The sequence below is a fragment of the Zootoca vivipara genome, chromosome 9, assembly GCF_965207765.1.
Source record: "Zootoca vivipara chromosome 9, rZooViv2.hap1.1, whole genome shotgun sequence".
NCBI classification, from domain to species: domain Eukaryota; kingdom Metazoa; phylum Chordata; class Lepidosauria; order Squamata; family Lacertidae; genus Zootoca; species Zootoca vivipara.
Window position 1 is genome coordinate 42,725,375 of NC_142592.1, and position 8,100 is coordinate 42,733,474.

An 8,100-nucleotide genomic window follows, 5' to 3' on the forward strand; every position below is an offset into this window, starting at 1 on the left:
GCGAGCCTAATTGCGCCCCACCATGATGCACTATGAAAGAGAGAAGAATTGAGTGTAACGCAGCTGCTTTCCCCTCAAGATGGCCAAGCTGCCCACAGAAGGCGCAAGTGGACATAAAGCCTTCTGGGCGGCTGGGGGGAGATGAGCCTTCAGGCAGCAGCAACCGCCCATGCTGACTCCTCGCACTTGCCTGCCTGCCTGTTTCTCGGGGCAGCATAGCAGGGAGTATATGGTGCGCTGGACTGGATCCGCGCCTCTGAGCTCTCGAGAGGGTAAAAGGAAGAGATCGTTATGCCGTGGTCGCTGCTCGCACGTTTTTCTAGGCAGCAGCGCAGCACCGTAGGGCCAATCCTCTTCTCTGCACCCAGGGACGATAAGCGAGAGAGGGGAGGTGTAAGGAGCTGCTCTTTGCCCTTGCCATGCACATTTCAGCCCTTCCCAAAACGGGAGAGCGTAGTAGAGATGGTGCCGCTGGGGTGTATGCGTTCTGGGGCGCTGTCTAAGTTGGGGAAACCCCCCACCCCCAAATCCTTTCCAGCATCTGATGCAGATGGCATAAATTGTTTGGTCACCTTTTCCTTCCCTTCAATTCGGCTTCTTTTCCTGCAGAATAACTGCGTCAGTGCTAAGCATAAGGTATGGTTTTTAAAAATAACATGACATGTAGCTTGACCCCCTTCGTGTTGGGTAATCCACTTCCTTTCTTCTGCCAGTATCTATGGGTGACGCACAACTTTTTCTTCCTCCTTCCCTCATGATGGGAATCAACATGAAAGTTCATGTTATGTGGTCTGGTAGCCCAGAACTGGACTCAGCTGCGCAGCAATAATGGTTAGCTAAGGAAAGACAAAGTCACAGAATACTTGCAGTAGTTGCTGATTTCTGATACTGTATTTACTGTCTTTTTCAAAAAGAGACTAACAAAGTATCTTTGAAGATGTATGAATGGAAAACTATTTACTTGATCTGCCTGTTGTTACTGTTGTAATTCCATCCATATGAATTTACAGCTAGATAGCTGATACATTACTTATGTTGGGTGCAGTGCTTTGAAGGCCATGTAATTTTTGTAATTTTGTTGTACTGTTAATACTATACAGTACACAACTTGTCTCAAAACTATGTAGCTCCTAAAGCTTTAGTGTTTCAAAATTAACAAATCCACAAATGAATAGTGCTCACAATTGGACTTTTGAGCCTGTCCAGTGCTACTTAAACCTGTGTGTTGGTTGGGAATATGAAGCCCATAAGGTTACATTGCTAGTTAAAAATAAACCAGTTCCAACACATACACGTTATTGTCTCCTTCTTTAAGATTAGCCTTGTTCAGCTTCTGTTTCCTCTTTTCAAAATAAAATCTTCAACAGGATATAGTAAACGGAATTTCATTGCCCAAGACTGATGAGGGGGGAAATAATCACTAGGTGGACACGTCAGCACCAGTGTTTTCCATTGACAGAGTAGCAGTTCTCCTGTTTGCTTAAAAGGTCATACAAGATTTTATTGACTGATGCCGGTCAATCTGTTCCTGTATTTTTTTAAAAAAAAAACAACAACCATGCCCCTCACGGTCACAAGTAATTAAGTGTTTTTTTAAAAAAATTGATTTAGCACTGCATTGCACCAAATATGTGTATTTGGCAAATACATTAGATTACTTCCTTTTTCTTTCTTTTTTACAAATTTAGTTTGGTTAGTTGAAGATAGATTACATGGTTATTTTTACATATGTGTAAAAATAGATTTCACTAGGCCAAAACACTCATTTTTACAAGTCACATTGATTTTGATGTGCAGATGTACCTGTGTTTGTTCAGCCCCACGGCCTGAACTAGGTTTGTGTGTGTGTGTAGCTGTTCTGTGAAAGGGGTGGGGAATGTGAACTTAGCTGAAGAATCCACTGGTGCACATTAGCAATACTTGACTTATTTACTTCTGCTGGTTTTGAAAAATGAAAGCAACAGAACCTATTAGGCTTTAACAACAATTGAAGTAAATATGTGCAGTTCTTCAGATAGGAAAATACGTGTGCAGAAAGCATGTGAGATATTTTATCATTCAGGATCTAAAACCACAAAATCCTACTTTAGTTTTGTCATTTGCTCTCTGCCAAAGAAAAATCCCCCAAAGCACTTCAGTACTGCAGAAATCTAGGAAACTCTGCTTTCAGTTCATAAAGGGGGATGCAGCTGCTGCATGTCTGATTGGCTGGGCAAATGGGTGGACATCATCACAGGGTGCTGACAGGCTGCTGTAAACGATCTCATATCATTGCCCTCCCTACTTTAGTGAATGCCTTTTTAAGTGAAAATGAAAAGGTCATTCTAATCATAGTTAAATCAATGGAAATTAAATGTAAACCTTAACCTCTACCCCCCCCCCCCAGAGATAATAAATCTCAATGAAAGAGCTCATTGTGGAGCTAAACCAAAGGCACAAGTTAAATAAAAAGAACTGGCTTGCCCTAGCATTACAAAGGAAATAAATCCTTAGCATTTGTGGCAAGGAAAGATTCGAGAAAGAAATTCCCAGTCCCTGAGCCAAAAATAAATTAATTCAAAAAAGAATCATGTTCTATTTAGGCATGAAATGTCATTACTTTCAGAATTCTGCAGAGAAACTAATGTACTTAACCTGGGTGGGTAACAACATTTTTCCAGCCTTAAAGCAACTTTGTAGGATTATTATAATTAGTCTTACTGACAAAGACTTGTCCCTGGCAATTGGAGGGAATTGAACACAGCATCCCAAAATCTCTACCCAGCATTAAAAAGGTAAAGGGACCCCTGACCATTAGATCCAGTCGTGACCGACTCTGGGGTTGCAGCGCTCATCTCGCCTTATTGGCCGAGGGAGCCGGCGTACAGCTTCCAGGTCATGTGGCCAGCATGACAAAGCCCCTTCTGGCGAACCAGAGCAGCACACGGAAACGCCATTTACCTTCCCGCTGTAGCGGTACCTATTTATCTACTTGCACTTTGACGTGCTTTCGAACTGCTAGATTGGCAGGAGCTGGGACCGAGCAACGGGAGCTGCCCCCCCCCCCCAGTCACGGGGATTCGAACCACCGAACTTCTGATCAGCAAACCCTAGGCTCTGTGGTTCAACCCACAGTGCCACCCGCATCCCTAATACCCAGCATTAAAGTAAAGGTAAAGGGACCCCTGACCATTAGGTCCAGTCGTGACCGACTCTGGGGTTGCAGCGCTCATCTCGCCTTATTGGCCGAGGGAGCTGGAGTACAGCTTCCAGGTCATGTGGCCAGCATGACAAAGCCGCTTCTGGCAAACCAGAGCAGCACATGGAAACGCCGTTTACCTTCCCGCTGTAGCGGTACCTATTTATCTACTTGCACTTTGACGTGCTTTTGAACTGCTAGGTTGGCAGGAGCTGGGACCAAGCAACGGGAGCTCACCCCGTCACAGGGATTCGAACCACCGACCTTCTGATCAGCAAAAGCCCTAGGCTCAGTGGTTTAACCACAGCGCCACCTGGGTCCCTTAATACCCAGCATTACAAACACACAAATTAACAATTTCTTTCTCTCTAATGTAAGATATAGAAAAATAGAATGTCATGTTGACTCGTCAATACATCTCACCATTTCACAGCAAGCAAGCAAGCAAGCAAACAAACAAACAAACCACCAGCTCTAGTTGCTGGACATTTTCCCCAGAGCATTAAAGAATCCATTGGAATTTCCTATGTCCCCAGGGGTATATAATCCTGCATGGGGTGTTTTGCCACTTACCAGGAAATGATTTAACAATGACAACAGGTTTATGAGCACTCCTGTTTCCAGACCATCCCTCCCACAGAATACCAAACTGAGGGCATGCCCTGCTCCATGTGCTGAGCCGACAATAAACTGAAATAGCCGCATGGTTACCATGGAGGCCATGAAGTCCCACACTAGCTCACTCAGAGGGACTTTGGTGTGGACACCAAAGTCCCCCAAAATAATAATCGTGGAGTTCTCCAATACCATGCTCCAGACCACCTTTACTAGCTCAGTCAAGGAAACTGTTGGGCAGCAGGAATCAGTATAATTCGGTTCAGAGATGGGAAACTTCTGGTCCAGGGGCTGGACTCTCCCCAGGCCACATCACTCCCTGGCCTTGCTTCATAACCTAAGCATTTTCCCAGGATGGGATGTGCCCTTCAACTCTTGCTTGCCTGGATGGAGGCTAAAGAAGGATGTGTGAGTGTGTGTAGAAGCTAGCCTACTGTAAAAAAGGCAAAACTCACTTTCATTGCTCCATGTCCTTTGGACTCTGGCCTCACCCACCACTGGTGTGTGGCCTCTGGATAGTTGCCCAAAACAGAATGTGGCCCTTGGCCTGAAAAAGGTTCCCCAGCACTGGTGTATTTGTTCCCTCCATCTACAGTTTATAACAATCTGGAGTTGGAATATAAGAGAAGTTTGCAGACATACTTGAATTAGCCTTACAAGGTGGAAGACCAAGGCCACATTCACAACATGCATTTAAAGCACTATGATGCCACTGTGATTTTTACTATGATTGTAGTTAAGGGTGCTTCAATTTACTGGAAATTGTAGTTAAGGATGCTGAGAATTGTTAGCAGTCTCCTATTCCCCTCACAGAGCTACAGTTCCAGAGTGGTTTAACAACCAATCCCCATTCGCAGGGAACTCTAGGAATTGTACCTTTGTGAGGGGGCATCAGGAAGCTGCCTTATATTGAGTCAGACCATTGCTCCATCTAGCTCAGTATTGGCTGCACTGACTGAGACAAAGATCCAGGGATCTTCTGCATGTACAGCAGATGTTCCCCTACTGTCAGGAACCAGATTGAAGGAAGGAAGGTGAGGAAGAATAGTTAGAGCCCCCCCTCTCCCTCTGCTCAAAGGCCTGATCCTGAAGTTCATCTGGAGCAGGAGGATAGTATCGATCTAGAACAATGTTTTCCAGAAGGACACAGTTAGAGAACTGACAGTTGGGCTGAGCTGGGAGAAGAGCAACCAAGGGGAGAGGATCAGGAAGAGAGGGAGCTGGTTGGATCTCCCTCACTAGAAAGTGTGCAGCCCATGAGCCCTAGAGCCAGGCGTCTGGATAGGGTAGCCTCTCAGAAGGCTCAGTGGTGGAGGGATTACGTGGTGAGGAGATGGAAGTAACTAGAGGGAAGTGGGAGGAACTCAATTAGGAGTACCTGCACAATGAGAATGGACGCTGAATGTTTGTGCTGTGTTCAATAAACCTCTCTGTTGCTGCAAAAGACTGCTTTCGCTTCGTGCTGTTATCTACAGAGAGGGGGAAGGTAAGCCTTGCCTGGCAGCATGACACCTACTGAACTACAGCCATTTTCCAATTGAATAAATTGAATTTAGGCATCTGTAGACATTACTGCTTGTCATAGTTCATACCAAATGGCAGCAGCCTGGGTATGTAACATTATGTAAAGCAGATGCTCAGTCACTGAACTATGGCCCTTCCCTCCACTTGGGTTGTGTAAGACTTGTGTAAGACTCTGATGACCATCTACTCTATTGCTACAGTCCACATTTGGCCATTGGGCAGGAATGGAGTATTGCTACATTCAAGAAGATGCAAGAAATGCTCAGAATTGTTCCCCTCAATCTACAGAGGGGAAATCCTATGGAAAGCCCAGTTATAGCCAGTTAACACAAATAACATGCTCCTGTTTTGCATCTCGTTCTTTAGAAGCTGATATGCTTCATTTAATTCCCTTGAAGCATAACCAGCAATACAGCAAAAGGTCAAAACTGCAAATGAGTATTGGAATGTAATGGGCAGACAGGGTTACAATTTTGTTACTTAAAATACAGTAAGGGATCAGGTAAGGATGCAATTGTTGTCGTACTGGGTTGCAATGAGATCCTTTGGCTAGTTTACCCCACCCACAGACACATAGTTGGGTACATTTCTACACTAGTTCAGAGCAACCATGTTGTCACGCGATTCTTGGAATTACACAATGTTCCTTTCCCCCTCTTTCATATTTCATTTTTCTTCACTGAATCACCATGAAAATATTATAATTACAACCGTAAGCAGAGTCTTGTGCTGCGGTGAGCTCACTGGGCTCAAAGGCACCAATGCTTTGCTATTACTCCGCTGCTAGACGGTTAACACAGCAGCCCACATACAGCATGGAAAAATGTTTATTATTTAATTTAATGCCCTTATTTGTTTTAATCCACCTTTCTCCAAATGCAGGACCCAAGGCATAATAAATTATAACAAATATAACAAATACAACTAAAACACACACAAGAAATATAAATATCAAAGCAAAGTTGTTGTTTTTTAAAGTAACCGTGTTTTTTAAAATGACTTTTTCCCTTTATTTATTATGAAGATTTTAGGGTGGTGGAAGGAAGCAGTTTGTCCCAGTTGTTACCCAAATTATGGCAAAAGAAACCATCAATGCAGATGGTGATACTTGGGGAAAGGGGATGGGTTAAAAGCTGAACACACACACACAGATGTTTGATAGTGATACTTAAGGGATGTCAAAAAATGAAAGATAAATCATGCGTTCAAAACATATATTCCATACCTGGTGGCTAGTCTTACCCTCACTAACCAGATAACTTGATTAGCTTATAGACCAGGTGTAAGGAATCCTTTTTTCCTGTTGAGGGCTGCTTTCCATAGGGCTGGATGTAAAAAGGTAAAGGACCCCTGACAGTTAAGTCCAGTCGCAGACGACTCTGGGGTTGCGGCACGCATCTAGCTTTACTGGCCGAGGTAGCCGGCGTTTGTCCGCAGACAGTTTTTCCAAGTCATGTGGCCAGCATGACCAAGCCTTGTACTTCTTGATGTGCTTTTGAACTGCTAGGTTGGCAGGAGCTGGGACTGAGCAATGGGAGCTCACCCCATCACGGGGATTCGAACCGCCAACCTTCTGATCGGCAATCCCAAGAGGCTCAGTGGTTTAAACCACAGCACCACCCACGTCCCCTTTGGGGTGGATGAGTATGGGCTTATTTGAAGAGGAGGCTTTCAGACTGTAATTGAATAATGCAACTTATTTTGAATTTTCCAGGGCCTACATACTGTATATGCCTGCTGTTTGGGTCCCAAACATACCATGCAACATTGGGGATGTGATTATGAAGGCTAGAGTCCTAAGATGCCCTGGCTCTTCTGCTTTCCATCCACACAAATACCGTAACCTTAGGAACAATAGTTGTAGCAGGTTCCCCACTTGTGTTGCCTTATGGGGAAAGCAAGGAATGGTGACTGCCTGGTTAGGCTGAAACATTCCTCTCTGTGCTTTCCACAGTGACAGGAATGACTGTTAAATTGCTTACAAGCCTCCGACAGACTGTTTCTCCATGTGCTCACATTTGCTGCAACCGTAAGAGCTGCAAACTTGCTTAAGGCTGCAATTCAATGCACACTTACCTGCAAGCAAGTCCCATTGAACTAAATGAGTCTTGCTTCCAAAAAGTATAGGATACAGTTAAAAACGAAACCTGAGGTTTTCAGGGAGTTTAACTCCATGACGTTCAATGCAGTCAGTGGCAGAATAACAGAACTCACCTCACAAATGTTTATCATAAATTCAGGTCATGATGTATAACAGCAGTATACAGCTCAAATCAGAGAGTCATTTTCATTTTTCCCCAACGAAAGAGTTCCATATCACTATCTTAAGTGGGGAGAGATGGGGGAAATCTTCCATGCCAAGTGTGTTCTTTTTTTTAACTCTTTCCCAATAATCCAATTTCTCAATAGTAATTGAGAAGGGACACAGCATTCTAATGGATGAATTCCATAGCCAAAGAACTCCAAATTACCGGTACATGTCAAGAAATCACTAATTCTATGTTCAGAATTAGTAATGTGTATCATCGTCCGTGACTGGACTTAATGGTCAGGGGTCCCTTTACCTTTATCATTATTATTATCATATGGTTATCAGATGTCAATTCCCCTGGATTTACAAATCTGTCCCCAGACAAATTCCATCCCCAGAATGTCCCCGGATTTCATTTAATGTTCCTGGATTTATATTTCAAGTGTTGTAGATTTATTAGTAGGGAATGAATGTTGCGTGATTGGTTCAATGGCACAAGACACATCATATGGGGACTTCCGGCGAGGCAAAA